This window comes from Trichechus manatus, unplaced genomic scaffold (genome assembly GCF_000243295.1).
Source record: "Trichechus manatus latirostris isolate Lorelei unplaced genomic scaffold, TriManLat1.0 scaffold00193, whole genome shotgun sequence".
Taxonomy (NCBI): Eukaryota; Metazoa; Chordata; class Mammalia; order Sirenia; family Trichechidae; genus Trichechus; species Trichechus manatus.
Genome location: NW_004444129.1, coordinates 889915 through 910080, shown reverse-complemented (window position 1 = coordinate 910080; position 20166 = coordinate 889915). Strand labels below are relative to the sequence as shown.

The following is a 20166-nucleotide window of genomic DNA, read 5'->3' as shown; positions in this document are numbered from 1 at the left end:
AGCTGGTGATAGGGAATCCAAGGTTGAGTAAGGATAGTGTTGATGTGTTGTGCGGTTGTTAACCATTGTCATAGGGCAACATGTGTACTGTTTAATGAGAAACTATTTTGATCTGTAAACCTTCATCTAAAGTGAGAATAGCAGCACAACTGAAGAGTGCAGTCGATGTCACTGAACTGTTGAACTGTGCATGTAGAAATTTTTCAAATGGTGTATCTTTGGCTATATATATTTTCACCAAAAAAAAAAAAAAAATTTAGAGGGGAGAGGGTTGACATGTCGTAGGGTTGTTAACCAATGTCATAAAATAATATGGTATTACTGTTTAATGAGAAACTATTTGTTCTGTAAACCTTCACCTTAAGTACAATAAAAAAAAATAATAATAAAAAAAGAGACAGTTAATAGGTCACATACTGTCTATTCTATGGGAAATATCCAATGAATATGCCTTAAAAACTGTATATTTTTACTTAGAAGACTAAAATCATCCTGAGAAAAATGGACCCTAGATATCCATGAGTGTTTGCTTAATTATATACTATCATCAAATACGTATAAGAAATGACATTTAAATATGGTAATGGAGGGGAAATATGACTATATTATAACATAACCTAACAAAACAAAACCCACTGCTGTCTAGTCAATTCCGACTCCAAGCAACACTGTAGGACAGAGTAGAACTGCCCCATAGGGTTTCCAAAATGTAAATCTTTACAAAAGCTGACTGCCACACCTTTCTCTGGGGGAACAGCTGGTGGATTCAAACCACCAATCTTTCAGTTAGCAGCTGAGTGCTTTAATTACTGAGCCACCATGGCTCATAAAGGTTTGTATCATAAACCTTTAAAAAATAAAAACAAATTGTTTATTTAAAATACAGTACACAGTATATCCAGCCTTTGAAAGATGGCATGTGGCCACTGAAAGAATATGGAATCTTCCGTTTACTAGCTGGGTGGCTTATGCCAAATCCCTAGCTTTTCTCAATTTGTTTACTCAGTCCCTTTAAATATATACACAGTATCTACTCTATTTGGTTGTTGTGATAATTAAGTTAACTAATACGCCTAAAGCCCCCAGCACAGCATCTAGAACTCAAGTAATTCCGGTGCACTTCTATAAATGTAAAATACAGTCATGGGGCTTCTAATCTTTGATCTATAATTACCTTGGGTAGAAAAATCACAATTTATGATAATTCTCTCCAATTTTCGAATACCTTAAATAAGGAGAATGAGTAATATCCATCCATTTTTTCCAACATTTGTGGAGTGTGCTGTGCTTGGCACAGGAGATACAGATGTAAGTAAGACACAGGCCATCCTTGAGGAACTGGGGGAAAGTGACTTCCCAGAATTGAAAGGTGGACAAAGCAGGCCGGTAGGCTTTGAACAGACCAGCACATCAGCACACACAAAGATATGGCAACACGATCTTATGGTGCAGCAGGCACCCACCAAGAGTCCTGTGAGGCTAGGACCCAGAATTTCCACAAGGATGATGGAGCCACAAAGCTGCAGAGGAGCTCCAGAGTCAGATCAAAAGATGAGGTGAGTTCTTGAACATGGTGAGTTCTCAAGTAGGGGAAAGAAAGACACTATATATACTTTGTAGAACGAATTCCAGCAGCATTATGGACAACAGCTTGGAGAGGAACTGTATTATAAAAAATGATAAAGATTTTGTCACTTATTAAATCATCTTCTCTTTGTAGAGAAAAAATAATTGTCAAGCCATCCTATCCACCTATTTAAATAAAACCCAACGTGGGGGAAATAATACTAAAATCTACAGGGCTTGTCTCCACGCTCCCAGTGGAGCAGTTATGGATTTAGTGGATAGATTCAACTTCTCAGTGGCTTGAGAATTGATAGGCTTTCCCCTAATAACAGCAAATTCACCTTCTGGAACCCACAGTGACAGGTTATTCTAGCCCTATCTGAAATTTGGGAAACAGCCATCACTGCAAGGCCCTGAGGCTAAGGAAAATACTTTCTTCATAGTGAGCAATGGTCTAATCAACTCACCTATTCAAAAATACATTTAAGCTTTTATTAATCTCATTAAAATAATGCTCATTGCACTTTTTTATAAACAAAACACTCTTTTCTCAACACACCAAGGCCAATTACAGCACTAGAGCAATTTGAGGCACGCCTCTCTCTCTCTCTCTGTATATATATACATATATATATATGAATACAATTAGATCTAAAACAAGTAGGGTTTACTATGGTTGGATGTAAAGGTGCCCTTATGACCCAATGTAGGCAAATATTTCAAGGCAATTTCAATTAAAATTCTTAATAAAGGAACAAAAATGTGTGACATTTCCTCTTTCATTTTATAAATGTATGTGAGCTCAGTTAATTGTGCGGTTAACATACTCTGAAAGTGTATGTGCACAGGCATCAAAGAGCGTGGGTGATGCTGGCCAAGGATGAGGGCAGTAAAATATTTTGCAAACCTAAACCATTACATATTAACTAAAAATCCTAAAAGAATTCTAAGTGACAAGTATTTTAGATAAGAAATGAAAGCCATGAAGAGATGATTGATAACTAGCTGGCTGCCTTCCTGGGACACCTCCCACACTTTCCAGGGCCTGTGACTAAAGAAAATAGTAAAAAACATAGTCAGTATGCCACTAACATACTGGAAGAAATACACCCCAAATGCTCTTTAGAAGCAAGGATGGTGAGATACGTTATCAGGAGGGATCAGTCCCTGGAGAAGGACATCATGCTTGGTAAAGTAGACGGTCAGTGAAACAGATGAAGCCCTTCAACAAGATGGATCGACACAGTGGCTGCAATAATGGGCTCAAGCATAACAAGGATTCTGAGGATGGTGCAGGACCAGGCAATGTTTCCTTCTATTGTACACAGGGTCGCTATGAGTCGGAATGGACTTGATAGCACCTGACAACAACATGCCACTAACAACTAAATGGAGTTTATGGTAACTCATCACACTTTTGATATACCTTAAAAACTATATCATAAAATTTTGTCAATTTTTCATTTAGTTTTTCTATAACCAAATTTAAAATTAAAGTGAATTAATAGGCCACACCAGGCAATTAGTGTAATTAGGTACTGAAAAACTTAATTGTAACTACGTCTTATAATCTTATCGCTTATGTAAATTCATAGATTATGCATCAAGAACTCTACATGTACATTAAAATGTTGTGCATATGTACCTAAAATATCATCCAATGCATGTGTATTTACTTCTCATATATGTAGCCAGACTGCTAAGCTGCAACATTCAAAGTTTTATTTTAGTGTGTTTCAATGGCATTCATGAAATAAGGAGCTAGCTTTTTATTTAATTTAATTTAAAGCAAAGGCTGGGTTTAGCATTAACTCCATTATTGAGACTACCTCCCACAGCAGGACATGAAAACATAATGAAGAGGATGAACTTGGCCACATGTTCAACACACACACACAATCTATTCAGTTCTGGGAGATACGCCAGTAGTGCAAACCAAAAGCCTATCTAAATAGTTGTTTTACTTATATTTGAAAGTCACTTTGTAAATTAATTTCTGATGCAGTCAACAATGGATAGGTCACTCTCATAGTCCCTAAAGATATTAGACCTTCATATACAGGTTTCAAATGTATATCAGTCCACTCAGAACAATTAGACACCATATATTACATGATTTTTTTTCCCCTTATATATTCAAACGTCATGTTAAATAGCGAAGAAATTGAAGTTGTCAAGGATTTCATTCTTCTTGGATCAACAATCAACGCCTGTGGAAGCAGCAGTCAAGAAATCAAAGGACTTATTTCATTAGGCATATCTGGGGCAAAAGGCCTCTTTAAAGTGTTAAAAAGCAAAGATGTCACTTTGATAACTAAAGTGCACCTGACCCAAGCTATGATATTTTTAATCACCTCATATGCATGCAAAAACCGAACAATGAAAAAGGAAGATCATAAAAGAATTGACACATGTGAATCCTAGTGTTGGCAAAGAATACTGAATACACCACGGACTGCCAGAAGAACGAACAAATCAGTTTTGGAAGAAGTACAGCCAGAATGCTCCTTAGAAGCGAGGATGGCTAGACTTCTTCTTGCTTCCTTTGGACGTGTCATCAGGATGGTCCAATCGCTGGCAAAAGATATCATTCTTGGAAAAAGACACCCTGCTTGGTAAAGCAGAGGATCACTGTAAAAGAGGGAGACCCTCAACGAGATGGACTGACGCAGTGGCAGCAATAATGGGCTCAGACATAGCAAAGATTATGAGGATGGTGCAGGACCTGGCAATGTTTTGTTCTGTTATACATAAGGTTGCTATGAACTGGAGATGACTAAGGGACACTTAACAACAGCAACATATTAAAATAGACCTTGGAATTGCCTTTGTGTGACCTTCTGGTTCAGCTGCTCCACAGACAATTATAATTTGCCTTTTCAAAACATCATTGAGTTGCTGGAGGGGGGAAATGGGGAGTGACTGCTTAATGGGTACAGGGATTTCTTTTAGGGTGATGAAAAGGTTTTGGAATTCAATAAAGGTGGTGGTTGTACAATACTGTGAATGTACTAAATGCCACTGAATTGTACACCCTAAAATAGTTAATTTTATATCACATGAATTTCACCTCCATAAAAAAATCGGGTCAAAACTTGACAAATTCCTAACGCTAAATATATTTTTGAAAAATATTTATGTATATTTTGAAAAAATACATATTTTTCTGAAAAAAATTACTTCTATCAGTTTAATATTTTTAAATCACAGCTGTAAAAATTTTAAATTCACAAACAAAACATATAAGCATCTGCATTTAAATTTATCTACCACTTGAGCAAATATGCTTTAATCATGGTAACTGTCAAAAAGATTTCAAAGACATTTGCCTTGATATATCTGGTAAACATAAACCCAGGATAAAATATCAAAGCGTCATGTATCTTAACAAAAATCCAACTTACTATTTACGAAAGAGATGAATATCATCTAGACTCTAGTCCAGCTCACAACTTGGAAAATACAAATTAATAACTTATAAAAGCTGACTAATGACTCTATTTTAGACTTATATATGTCAGTGATCACAATTTATATATCTTTCATTTTTTAAATAACATTTTACCGTGTTTTCGGTGAAAGTTTACACAGCAAATTAGATTTCCATTTGACAATTTCTACACAAGTTGTTCAGTGACATTGATTACATTTTTCACAATGTGTCAACATTCTCTTTAATTGTGTTCTGGTTGTTCCATTTCCAGTACTCTAGTTTCCCTGCTTACATATTATTCTTATTACTCATTGTTAGGGCATCTAGAACTGCTAAGAAAAGTGTTAGTAGGCTAAAAAGCCCTGGTGGCAAGGTGGTTAAGAGCTCAGGCTACTAACCAAAAGGTCGGCAGTTTCGAATCCACCAGCACTCCTTGGAAACCTTATGGGGCCATTCTACTCTGCCCTATAGCGTTGCTATGAGTCAGAATCGACTCGATGGCTCAAAACAACAACAGGCTAAGAAGCAGAATTTTTGGAATAATGAGACCTTAAGCATCATGTCCCTGGCTCTGCTACTTCCTTGGTAAAATAATGAACATCTCTTCGCAAAACAGACAGACAATTATAGTGTCCTCACCTCACAGATAACTGCGAGGCATACAGGAGCTAATGCACATAAAACACTTTCATGGCTAGTACACAGTGTTCAATAAATATAAGTCGGAACATAATCATCAACTTGTAAGCGATTGTGCTAGCCCTAACAAAGTGATCTGGGCACAAGTAAGTCACAGCTGGTCACCAGAGGTCCATTTCTGATGGAGAACAGACAGAAATACTCTGGGAGATGCTGGAACTGAGTACTCACCCTCCACTGTAAAGCAGGTGAATATAGTGCTTTTCAAACAGCAGATAGCAACAGACTGTTAGTGTAATTTGGATGGAATGTAATAAATGGAATGGAAGGATATGGCAAATGGAGTACATCATAGTCAAGGGCAAGAGTACTGTCTTAACAAACATGTATTTCATTCAATATCTATATCTATCTAGCTAGCTATATGTACAGAGTCATGATGTATAATGTATTTTCTATAATGTTTCACAGTCATAACACTTTGAAAACTACTGCCCTCGTAGACATGGGTGTACACCCACTCAACAGGACACCTGTAAAGTAAGCCCACCAAGCCTAGCAGGGTGTGTAAGCCAGAATTAACTTGCAATAGTATAGTCTGGATCCTTGAGTGGTGCAAGCAGTTAAGCGCTTGACTACTGGCCAAAAAGCTGGTTGTTCGAACTCACCCAGTAGCACCTTGGACGACAGGCCTGGTGATCTGTTTCCTAAAGGTCACAGCTTTGAAAACCCTATGGAAGCAGTTCTACTCTGCACACATGAGGTTGCCATGAGTCAGAATGGACCCAGCGGCAACTAACAACAACAAAAGCATAGTCTAGAGAAAACGCAGGGCATCGAGACGTACCCACAGCTGCTGAGCAGGTCTCTTCCAATGCGCCCTGTGGGAGAGGGTTTGGGCTCTGTCCCCAGTGACTAAAGTCTAAAACTGCGTTACCTCCTTAAGCTATAACACTGCCAACACTTTCCAAAGTGGAATTAGACTGTGAGAGCAATAACCTGTCTCTTAAAAGTAGTCTAGAATAGTAAAAGGATTAAAAGTCTATACCAAAAACCCATTGCCGTTGAGTCGATTCCGACTCATAGCAACCCTATAAGACAGAGTAAAACAGTCCCATACGGTTTCCATGGAGCAGCTGGTGGATTCGAACTGGCCAACCACTTGGTTAGCAGCTGAGCTCTTAACCACCATGCCACTAGGGCTCCTAAAAGTCTACAGGAGGATGAAATTTAAGTAATCTCAAATTTGAATGATCATTAATTAAAAATTTAGAATCAGACACATACATAAACACACACTCATCCCTCCCAAAGAATCTTTATTTCTAAAAGTATTTTTTACACCATTTCCTCAACCAAGCAGACATATAGCCAACAAATAATCCCCGAAATTTGAGAAAGCAAATGTCGTTTAGAAATAATAAATACCATACAATCTGTTGATAAAAATGGTCTACACCAAAAAGCTAAAGTAAGATATTCTAAGTTCCTACAGTATCTGAAAATGATAATTTTCTTTTAAATTTCTTCTGCCCTTTTCACACATCTAGGATTATATATCATGACTTTTCCAAAAATATTAAAATTTATATATCCTGTGCGAGGAATTCAGGAAAAAAAAATTTCTTAGGTGGTGAATTTTCCATCAATTAAAAAAAAAAAATCTAACACTCTGAATGTGCTTTGTATCCCTGTCTTGCAAGAGAGGCCACAGGAGCGAAGATGATCACAGTGAGGGCCTTATGCAAGCACACTGTGTGTTTTTAGTGCCTCCATCTTGCCGGGCAAGTTACAGGAACACTTTGATAGCATCTTCACAAGAGTACATCAATCACTGCCACAGTGATTTTCTATTTGACCTAGAAAAAGCCCTTAATTTTTTTTTTCTGTACTATCCTGCAAGAGATTCTCATAAGAAAACCAAAATATTTTGGAAGGCATATATATATAAAAAAAAAAAAGTCCATTTAGAGATTTAGGATAAAGTGGAGAAGAAATTGTTCTACAACAGTTCTTTTTGGCCTGAAACAATGTGAACCTTCAGCTCGGTTAAAATTTCCTTTTATTCAAATGATGTCCACCAATTAGCAAGCTAGATTCCCATTTCCATCCTTCCAAATTACTAATACCTATCTCATTAAAAAAAAAAAAACTTATACTATTCCCTGCAATAGATGGCATTCTCCTTGACTTCATTTCCTCATTTCCCATCTCTCAGTAACTCTAGAAACTTTCTTTCATTCATTTAATCTATCAACTAGTATTACGAGGCTGGGGCTGCCAGGCATTGTGTTAGACATTGGGCATAAGAGGTAAATAAGTGAGACGGAGCCCCTGCCTCACTGAGTTGACACCATCTCAGGCCCATATCACGAAAGAAGCATAGCAATCCAGATCCCAGATCTAAGTAACACCTATCATGTCTCTAGCTTGACACCACCCCTTTCTGGCCATAACCTCGTAAACCAGCTCCTCATCCCCTGAGGTTACTAAACCTGTGCTCCCATCACTGAGACCGCCAGTAAAACCTACTATCAGTGAGGACGCCTCTTACTGCAATTAACAGAAAACTCATCTCACATCACCTTACACAATCAGTGGGGTTTACCAGCTAACATGACTCGAAGCCTAACAAAAACCTGTTGCCATCAAGTCAATTCCGACTCACAGCGACCCTAAAGGACAGGACATAATTGCCCTACAGGGTTTCCAAGGAGTGGCTGGTGGATTCAAACCACCAACCTTCTGGTTAGCAGCCTGAACTCTGAATCACTGCACCACCAGGGCTCCTTCTCTGGAAGACTACCTGTTACCCATTGCCATAGAGCTGATTCTGACTTATGGCGACACTATAGGACAGAGTAGAACTGCCCCAAAGAGTTTCTAAGGAGCACCGGGTGGATTCAAACTGCCAACCTTCTGCTTAATAGCCGTAGCACTTAACCACTATGCCACCAGCCTGGTGACAGAGAAATCTTCCAGACTGCATTAATTCGGCAGTTCAGTAATTTCATTAGATGCCAGGTTTTTTTCTTTCTCTACACTCTGCCTGGAGGTGGATGGTCTACAAGAACTCCAGAGATTATTTTGCTTCCTTGTCATCACCCAGGCAGGGAAAGAACCAAGGAGAGAGAAGGAGAAGTTGGGGAGGAAGGGAAGAAATGCATAGACAGACAGGCTGAGAGGGAGCCATACTTGCCAAAACTTGATTCACGGATGCAAAGGGTTCAGCTGTGATCAGAGGAATAAAACTATGATTCCTCTGAAAGAAAATTTACTTTTGGAGCCCTAGCGGCACAGTGGTTAAGAGCCCAGGCTGCAAACCAAAAGGTCGGCAGTTCAAATCCACCAGCAGGTCCTTGGAAACTCTATCGGGCAGTTCTACTCTGTTCTACAGGGTCGCTATGAGTCAGAATTGACTTGATGGGAATGGGAATGGGTTTGATTTTTTGTTTTTTTGTCAGTTTAATATTTTTAAATCAGAGCTGTAAAAAAATTAAACTCACAAACAAAACACAACCACCTGCATTATAATTATTATTTGAGAGGGATTAAACAATCGGGACATTTAAATATAAAACTACTAGATAAATCTGTGACTGGGACGCTAATAGGGGCCAAAGACTCATGCCGTCTACTAGTTTGCTAATCATTAATGGTTGCTGGCTCACTCTTCAGGACTGACAATACTGTACTGGGGCTTTATCAGTTGGAGTAGTTAGTGTGAGATTACCCTGTAAGGGACCATTTTCCTACAATGTAAATGCAAGGAGGTGCTCCAATAAATCTGTCTTCTGCATCATTAGAAAAGATGACAAGTCAACAAAAGATGTCACAGTAGATCTAAGTGACTGAACTGAAGGAATAATTATATATATGCATAATGCAAAATTCTGAAGGATTTAATTTCACAAAGGAATCAGGAGAACAAATATCCAGCTCTGTTGAGATTTTGCTCTATCATTTCATTAAGGTGGCCCACTATTTTTTTGCCTTTAAAACCACACAGAAGTTCTACAAAGAACATTTATAATTTATGCGATTGCCACAAATTATGGCTGCTTTCCCCGCTACCACGACTAACAAGTGTTCGCTGAACAGACATTTTTCAGGGCAATACACAGTGATTTTCTCACACACAACAGAAAACAAATTAAGTACTGACTGAATGTTCTAAGCACAAGTAATTCCCAGGCCCTGAGAATTTTTATATAAACACTTTCTTAAATTCATAATGCACGCTAAAAAGTCATTCCAAGTAATAATGAACTATCCTCTGTTCTCAGGATTTGTAACTATAATTCAACGAACTGCTAAATAAAGTCAAATACCAATGCGAAATAGCAACAGAAAGGCCAGTGGATGTCAGTGAAAAACCAAATGCAGTGTATCAGGAGCTTCCCCTCTGACAGAAGGGACCTTCATTAAACCACAACATCAGCAAGTAAATGAAAAGGCAAGGGAGGAGCTTTTAAGTCCTAGGAATCAACTGGGAAGTAGAGCTTCTGGCCGTTCTCCTTGCCGTAATTTTTTCTAACTACTCCTAGGTAGATGATTCTTACTCTCAATTTATGAACACTTTATTTGACCTTAGTAGCCTCCTTATTTGAGTATCTGGTGACATAACTATCTGGATGTTTAAAAGTAAACAAAAATATAATAGTATATATACATATATATTTCAGTTATTCAAATATAAACAAAGGTTTCATCAACATGTATTTTAGAAACTGGTAATAACTGTATAAAAAATATAGAAAATAGGTTACTATATAAAGGCAAGAAACGAGGCAATAAACACTCTCCAAAGTATAACACCTCCAAAAATCCATCTGGACTAATGTGGTTTGACTATCTAAACACAGAAGAAACATAACTGAAGAAGATATGTATTTCTGGTATGTAACTGTGGCTATAAGACCACCTGCAATACAACTGCCTTTATATATATATGTAAAAATCCATGTCCTTAAGATCCAAGCCTGAAAATCTGGGGTGGGGCCTAGAATTCTACATTTTAACAAGCACCGTAAGATCTGAAAACCAATGCTATTGGTTTTTTTCAAAAAAGTCAGAACAAGAGAACTTTAGAATGGCTATTTCCCGCTGTTCTTAATACAGACACTAGGAACAAAAGTTGAATTGCAAAGAATAAAAGCATATAACCAGTGCAGAATCATTAACAGTCAATTTCAAAGGCAGTAAAATTAAAATCTGATAATGCACACGTTAAAGGGATACTTCCTCACACTAATGAAAGTGTTAAGCCAAGGTGAAATGATGGCACTGTCACCAGGAATGACAGACGCCAAGAGTAAAGCACAGGAGAGTGTGTACATCAGGGTGTACAGACACATTTCTTCAAAAGGGGTTGGCATTCTCAGTTTCATTCTTGATACAACACAGAATATGAATATAAGCATGAAAAAGGATTCCACTCAACGAGCGGCCATCTAAGATACTCCACTGGTCTCACCCCATCTGGAGCAAGGGAGAATGAAGAAAACCAAAGACACAAAGGAAAGATCAGTCCAAAGGACTAATGGACCACAACTACCACAGCCTCCACCAGACTGAGTCCAGTACAACTAGATGGTGCCCGGCTACTATCACTGACTGCTCTGACAGGGATCACAACAGAAGGTCCCAGACAGAGCTGGAGAAAAATGTAGATCATAATTCTAACTCACATACACACACACACACACACACAAACACACACACACACACAGAAAGACCAGACTTACTGGTTTGACAGAGACCAGAGAAACCCCAAGAGCATGGCCTCCGGACACCCTTATAGCTCAGTAACGAAGTCACTCATGAGATTCACCCTTCAGCCAAAGATTAGACAGGCCCATAAAACAAAACAAGACTAAATGGGCACAGCAGCCCAGGGGCAAGGACGAAAAGGCAGGAGGGGACAGAAAAGCTGGTAATGGGGAACCCAAGGTCGAGAAGTGGAGAGTGTTGACGTGCATGGGGTTGGCAACCAATGTCACAAAACAATATGTGTATTAACTGTTTAATGAGAAACTAGTTTGCTCTGTCTAAAGTACAATTTAAAAAAATGATCCCACTTGGAAAAAAGCCTAGAAGACATTTTTTCAAAACAATAGTAAAGAATCCATAAAAGGTACGTGATCCACCCCAAAGAAGGACAAATAATAGATCAAGGTGTCTGTGATTTCTCCCTTACAAGTGAACAAATTCCAGCCACAGTGATCTACAAATGATTCAATGATGAACAATTAAAGGAGAAAACTTTAAACTCCTGCAGAGACAAAGATCAAAACGCAAAGTTACTGAAGGCAAAAATAAAAAAGAAGAAAAGTGTTCATATCTACAAACACCGTAAGGCATTCATTTTTGTTCATGTTCTGTCAGTTTAGGAGACAACAATCTATCGACGTAAAAGTCCACAGGATGAAGTAGAGGCTTGTGAACAGCTAGCTTTGTGTATTCTTGAAAATAGATAATTTTTACTTTTTGTTAAAATACATATTCCAGCAGGGATATGAAACTGTAGTAACTGGGATGATCTTAATCCCGTTATTTATATCTTCAAGTATCTGCAATAGGTCTTTTCTCCACTGTCTAACACTGTTGTTGTTAGGTGCCATCGAGTTGGTTCCAACTCATAGCGACCCTAAGCACAACAGAACAGTCCTGTGTCATCCTCACAATTGTCGTTATGGTTGAGCCCATTGTTGCAGTCACTGTGTCAATCCACTGTGTCTAACATTAGGACACACAATTTTAAGAAATGCAGTCTTAGCGTGTGTCCCGGAGTTGCTGGAGGCTGAAATTCATGGACTACTTTGTGATCATTTAATGATTTACAGAATTTGTGTGTGGGAGGTGGGGGGTGGGGGTTGATTTACTCCGTCAACTTGACAGCATATGTCATTTAAAGCTTGGAGATTTTATTGTATACCCCTTTGTTCAAATGACAGTTTTGAATAAGTACTGGCACTGATTCCTAGGGGTACTCTGTGTTTGGGTTACCAGTGGGGCTCCCAAAAGTGTTGAAGCTGGGGCATTTTTTTAAAAAAATCAACTTACAGGTCTAACATTTGCATTAAAAATTCAATTTTACAAGTGCAGGATGATAAGCAGTGCATCTTGACAAACACCCAGGAGTTTCAGTTAATCCCAAGCTTAACAGAAAGCAACAGAATGATGCTGCCCCTTAAACAAAGCCAACTGCACTTGGGCTGCACTAGGAGAAAGATGGCATCCACATCAAAGGGGGAAAAGTGCCTCTGCAGCATGAGTCAGGATAAATACAGTACTGAGTTCAGTTGTGGAGGGAACCTCAGTTTCTTCTATTTCAAAGGAAAGAGTAAACCAGAAATCTCTAACGCCACCAAAGAGACTGTTGATGTTTAGCCTGGAGCAGAGCAGATTTAAGGAGCCAGGGTGATTATGTTCAAGTATTCGAAGGATCTCTAGAATGCAAGTTCCTATCATAGAGATTTTGCCTGTCTTGTTGTCCACCATAGCCTGATTCCTTGAAAAATTCCTGCCAAGTAACGAATGCCCAAAAATACTACTCGCACTAATCAATGATGGAATGAAGGGCCTCAAACAATAAGAGGGTATACTTGTTCTGTGTGGTGCCAAAAGATGGGACAAATTTTAGGGACATATGCTTCAGTTAAACTTTTTTTTAAAATCACTTTTTCACAGTTAGAGCTCTCCAAAAACGGAGTCGACTTTTCTAAGAGAGTGATCTCCTCACCACTGGGAGGGAGGGAGTGGCAGTAGTATTCTCGCAGAAACTGGATAACCATCTGTCAAGGATGCTGCAGCAATGAAAATGCTCTTTACATCATCGAACACCACAAGGGTTTCATTTTTATCCTATCTGCCATTTCTGTAGAGAAAACCTTCTGCTGACATAAAATCAGCAAGCTGAAATGAAGGATTTTTAACCATTTTAGGGATGACTCAACAAAACGTGTGAGAGTGGCTCCCAAATGCAGGTACACGAAAACATCTGCGGAAACTGTCAAAAATACAGATTTCCAAGTCCCGCTTGACCTCATTTCTCTTGTCTACTCCATAATATTTTTCCTAACAACTGTCTCCTCTTTTTGTGCCATCACTTTTTCACTCCCTGTTGGATTCCTTGCTATCACCATACAAACAGGCTCACTCTCATCTTTAAAAAACACTCTATTGATTCTATCTCCCTGTCTAACTACTGCCCATTTTTCTTCTCTTCAATGGAAAACTAAATCTGTATGCAGCTTGCCTCTTCCGTGTCTCTACTGAACGCACTACTCTACCCCAACAGTTCTTGTCAAAGACATCAGTTTCCTCAATGTTACTAAATTTGATGGTGAATTCTCAGTCTTCATCTGCCTTGACTCTTCAGAAGCATTTGGCAAAGATGATCACTCCATGGCCTTTGAAGCACTTCCTCTCTTGCCTTCCAAGACACCACCCACCATGATTTCTCTCCTACCGCACAAGTCACTCTCTCCGTCTCAGCTGCAGGTCCCTCCACCTCGGCCTGACTTCCTAACTTTGGAGGGCTCAAAAGCTCAATATTTACACCATTTCTTTTTCTTCTTTTCCTCCTCACATTCAGCTCCTTAGCGATTCCATCCTGGGTCATCATGGCTTTAATTACTATTTATACACAGGACTCAGCATTCTGCAGCCCAGCCCTCTTCACTGAATCCCAGACTCATAGCTAAATATCTCCTTGATATCTTTACAATTCATCTCAACAGATTCAAGCCCAGCTCCTAATCTTCCCTCTCAGATCTGCTCCTGCCTCAGTCTCCCCCATCTCTGTGAATAACAACTCCACCTTTTCCAGCACTCGGACAAAATACCACCAAGTCATCCTCAATTCCATCAAATCCTGGCAGTTCTTCTTTCAAAACATTTTCAGAATCCAACCACTTCTCACATCTCTACTGCTACCACCTTGGACCAAGTCACCATCATCTTTCTCCTTGATTATTACTAGCCTCCTAACTGGTTTCTCTTTTCCCCTCTTGTCCTCATTGGTCTATTCTCAGCACAACAGCCAGAGTGATCCCATTTTGTCAGTTAGATCATATCTTTCCTCTGCTGATTGTCCTCCAATAGCTTTTCACCTCCTTATGGTCAAAGTCCTTACTGTGGTTAACAAGGCCACTACCTCCTTGATCTCATCTAACCTCATCCCCTATTTGTCTCTCCCTTCCTCTCTCTGCTCCAATCATATGAGGCTCCCTGCTGCGCCTTCAACATTCCAGACACGCTCCTGCCTCAGGGCTCTTGCACTTGCTATTTGTTCTGTGTTGAATGTTCCTCCGCCAGATAGTGACAGCTTTTGGACCATCACCAAGTTCTGGTCTTAGCTTAAATGTCTTCTACTCAATGATGCATTCCCAACCAACCTACTTAAGCCACAGAAACACACATTCTCCCTATTTCCCTTATCTGCTTTATTTTTCTCCATTTCACTTATCACGATCTAACATATATTTTCCTTATTTATTGTGTTTATTTTCTATCTCCCCACTAGAAGCTTACTAGAGAGCATGAAAGGACAGAGAGGAAGGACCTTTTAGACTGTAAAAGGACAGGTTTTAAACTATTTGGGGGCCTGTTTGTTAATATGTTTGTATGTGTGGCATGAGTAGAACTGTGACTTCTTTTCTTTACATGTATCTCCTGGTTAGTAGGTTGTGGGGGAGCAGATCTCCAGTACTGCAAATTACTGAAGGCTATGACCTTAAAAAAAAAAAAAAAAAAATGGAGAACTCAACCGGCTTACCTTAGTTTGCAGCACTACATTAAGAAAACTGGACCTAATGTGCATCAAAGAGAATATAAATATTCTATGTAATAAATAAAGTATAAATTATTACCATGAATACAGATGATAAAATTCTTAGTCCTGGTACTGATCTTTTTATATACCTAATTCTTGTTAAAAAATAAAATGAAATGCTACGAGCTTTAAAAAAGTTCTCCATCCCTGAGAGTCTACACGCCTGCATTTCGTTTCTTCCTGCTTGGAGTTTGTCATCAATATCCCAAGAGGGGAATCTCTGTACTTAGTGCTATCTCCCACAGTCAATTGGAAATCAGTAAATCCCAAGAACCTTGTAAACCTTATATGCAAGATGTTTTAAAATATATAAACAATCACAAACTCAACAACGAAAAAAAAAAGATTTGTTAAAACAAAAAATAAAACCAAAAGCCATGGTTTCATAACAGATTAATCAAATAAAACCAATAGCCATCAAGTCAACTCTGACCCATGGCAACCCCAGGTGTGTCAGAGTAGAACTGTGCTCCATAGGGTTTAACAGATTAATACCAGTCCCTGATGGAGCAGAACTGCATACACTTATACTGTTTTGCAATTCAGTAATACATATCATTCAAAAGTATTCATATTAAATTTTCTCTTATAAGCAAAAAAGTACCCATATTATTAAAAAATAGTGCAGACTAATAGACTAATAAAAATATTTCAGTACTTTTATTTAAAGATTCCATACTGCAGCTTCCTCACAGCATGTTAATGCAGACAAGCCCCAATCAGTAAGTAAACTAATCTAAATCAAATTCCATCTCTTTGAAAATAATCATCATGTACTGCCCGGAGTTGGTGAGTATAAATGGATTACTGAAAATATTCATGGTGATTGCAGGTTGCTATTTATGTTGACCAGATTTGGAAGAGTTTACTTAGTGAAATGCCGAAGTATGTAGACCACTAATGCAAAACACACAGGGATACCACTCTTGGCATCCACGCTAAAAACAACCCAAGATCCTCTCTGCAATGTCATAGTGTGGTTGTTACTTCACAGTGTCAGATACGCTGTTGGTGACAGAATGAAAATTTATGATTGCAGTGATTTTATTTTCAAGTAATGTGCTACCATGAAATTTTTTCTAGTTCAATGGAGTGTAAGTTAAATATTAAAGACTAAATATTGTTTTCCAAAAGTCTAGATTTTTCTGCTTGTAAACAGGCATGTGCAAAATACAAGCGTGATATTAAGCAAAAGACTTTTTCTTAAATTATAGGGAGATTTTGTTACCTTATAATCACCAGTTCACAAAAAAACCTAGTAACACACAAGTCATCATGTTAAGTGGGGAATAAGGAAGACCTGCTCTAACATGAACCTGCCACAAGATCCCTTGACAGTTAGGCCACCTCTCATCAGCCCTCACTTTTCCCTGTGTGCAGTCATCAACGTCTTTATTATCACCATCATCACTACTAGATTAGGAATCAGGAAACCCGGGTTCTAATTCCAGATCTGTGACTAATAAACCACGCAATCTAAAGAGCTTTTTAATCATGGGAAAAGCCCACAATTTCTCTGAGCTCCAATTTGCTGATCTGTAAAAATGAAAGTTTAGGTAAACGCTTTTAAAATAGAATAGAAAATATGCAGTAAAGAAGACTACCTAAGTATATTAAAATTGAATCCTTAGCCATGAGACCTGAACGACGATGGTGCCTGGCTACCATTACTGAACATTTTGATCAAAGATTCCATAGAAGAATCCTGATCAAAAGGGGGGAAAATGCAGAACAGAATTTCAAATTGCCTTTCTGGAGCTATGAAGGTTGGATGAACCCTTGAAACTACTGCCCTCAGACAATCTTTAAACCTTAAACCAAAAATATCCCCTGAAGTCTTCTTAAAACCAAACAACAGTTTAGCTTAACTAGAAAAATTGTCAACCCCAAGCATTTTGATCCCTATCTATATGGGAACAAACTGGCAACAGCAACTTAAAAGATCAGACAGGAACCTCAGAGGGCTGTGAATTTATGTTAATGAAGGAGAACAACTCAGAAAAGGAGGTGAGAATGGTAGCACAACTTGAAGAATGTAATCAATCTCACTAAATGGTCCACGTAGAAACTGCTGAATTGGTGTATGTTTTGCTGTGTATATTCTCAACAACAACAACAAAATAAAACTACACTGGGAGAAAAGAAACAAAAAAATGATCCTAATATATATCAAAAACATCAAATGCCACAGGATTAAAAAAAAAAAAGAAGGAATGTTTTTCACCAGATCAGAAACAGCAAAATGAAACAAAGACATTATAAATTAAAAGTTGAGGATGTAGAAAAGTAATAACATGCGTTTAGTTCTGTAAAGAAAAGTCCTACAAAGCACAAAAAAATACCCTAAAACTCTACATTCCTTTTGACCTAGTAATTCTACTTTTCATCACAAATCCCCGAAGAAAATTCGAAGTTCTCTAAAAAAGAATCTCCATAGCAGCATTATACATAAGAGAGGAAAACTGGAAGCAACCTGTATGTTCAAAAATAGAGGCACGGTTAAGCAAAACCTGGTTTTGCTAACAAAATGGAACAAAGGGCTGCACAGCCATTTTTTAAGTCCTAAACTATTTTTAAGGAGTGGAAAGATTCACATGAAATAATAAAAAATATGAAGGTTGATCACAAACTACATCCACCCTCTTTATTATTATATAAAAAAACATACTAACGAAAACCAGAAGTGAAACTGGAGGGATATAAGTGGCTCATTTGGTTCTTTCTTCCTATAAAATCACTACAACAACATAAAATAAAAGGGGATGTGAAGAAGGGAATGCTCTCTAAACTGTATTCCAGCTTTTACATTTCATGCTTCTTCAGTATAGGTTTTGCAACACGATTAATACCCTCTTATAGCTTCCTCTATAACTTAATGTTTTTCAAGTACTTTCATAATCAATCATTTGAAAAATCATCATCATTCATGACACCTAGATACCAAATTTTAAACTTTCGTACAGGATCTAGCGTGCAAGTGACGTATCCTATAAAACTATACTATTCATAATGTTGGTTCATAAATGTTCTTCCTCCTCTCCCCAAATGGCTTCAATGGGAACTTAAAGAAGCATCAAGAACGAGGAGTTATGATTCCAGTGGGCTCTTGGATGCTAAAGTCAAGCTTAATATAGTAGAAAATGCCATGAAGCAAATGCCTTGGAGAATTGGTGCATACCTTTTATGTACAATTACTCCTTTCCTTAAACACTACAGGACCCAAAGCCATGGCAAAAGTGACCACTTTGGTTGGTCCAGCAACAGATCCTTTCAGCTGCAGTTTATACAAGATGAATGGACTTACTGAAATACACAGTACATAAACCAAAAAACCAAATCCATTACCGTCGAGTCGATTCCGACTCATAGCGACCCTATAGGACAGAAGAGAACTGCCCCACAGGGTTTCCAAGGAGAGCCTGGTGGATTTGAACCGCTGACCTTTTGGTTAGCAGCTGAACTCTCAACTACTATGCCACCAGGGTTTCCACATGGTACATATAATCATGGATATAATCATAGCATTTGACTTCAGTGTATGGGCACAGCCTTGCATTATCATCCCCATAAGAACTCCAAAAAGATATAAAAACCTAGAATTCTTCAAAGTAACAATACTCCAAAAGAAACATTAACCAGTGACAACGTTCTTGTAAAAAGGAATGTTGATGCTTCACAAAAGCCTGAGGAAGCTTTCTTCCTTCCAATAGTACTTTTTTTCTAATAATAAATACTTTGACCTTTATGTTTTAAGCTTTACAACACCAGTGTCCTTTAACACATTCCAAGAGAGATAAAAAAAAGGTAATGGTGTGTCATGTGAAAAATACCTAAAAAAAAGTTATAAACTAAAAATGGCAACAAGCGAGTGTACCAAAACTGTAGGAATTCCACATAAACTGTAAGTCTCTCACTGCTGGCTAGAGCACCAAGTCAACAATATTCTCAGTCTTTCACATTTAAAACTCTAATAAAATCCCAAGTTTCTAGGTTATACTAAGAAGGCTCTAGCAAATAGCTATGCTCAATTTCTATTACCACAAGCATTATCTAATAACAAGAAAATGAGCTTCCAATTTTCAAAACTATTCAACATTCTAATGTAATTAATCTTGAGTCAGTGATTTTTAGTGGTAAACTATGTTTTTGTTTGTTACCAACAAATTTTTAGCTTTTAGAAAAAGTAAGTAAGAGCAGGAATCACCCATTTAAAAATGAATCTCAAAAAATATGTGACAAAAATGCGACAAGTTGCACTGATCATTTTCTGTCTTAATTATTCTGTAGAACCTAATCAATATCTTCTGCACTACTCAAATAATTTTTACAGATCATATAGGTCCCAGGATGCCAAATAACAATTTACAGGTTTAAAGAAAATGACAAACCTGCAGAAGAAACCAAGACTCGTATTAAGATAAACAAAACTGGCACATAGTTTGAATTAAACTTCCATCATGTCAATCATTACCCACTTAATGGGACAGCAATTCAGTGTTGAGACAGACTGATAGCTCAAACATTCACTCATTAAAATACCATGTAATGAGGCAAGGACAAAAGGATATTAAAAAAAAAAAAAATCTTCAAAAAGAGCACATAGTTGTGAGTAAATCATAATTAGAAGAGGAATGAAGATAAAATGACAACCTGTACCAAAGGACTTTACTAAGAGGCCATTTACATTTCA

General features: G+C 38.0%; 1 protein-coding gene across 1 annotated transcript in view; it reads right to left on the bottom strand.

Annotated features, from left to right (window-relative positions):
- Nucleotides 1–20166, bottom strand: part of CDH2 (cadherin 2) — a 262696-nt gene that overhangs the window by 211816 nt on the left and 30714 nt on the right. The gene's annotated exons all lie outside the window — the stretch shown is intronic.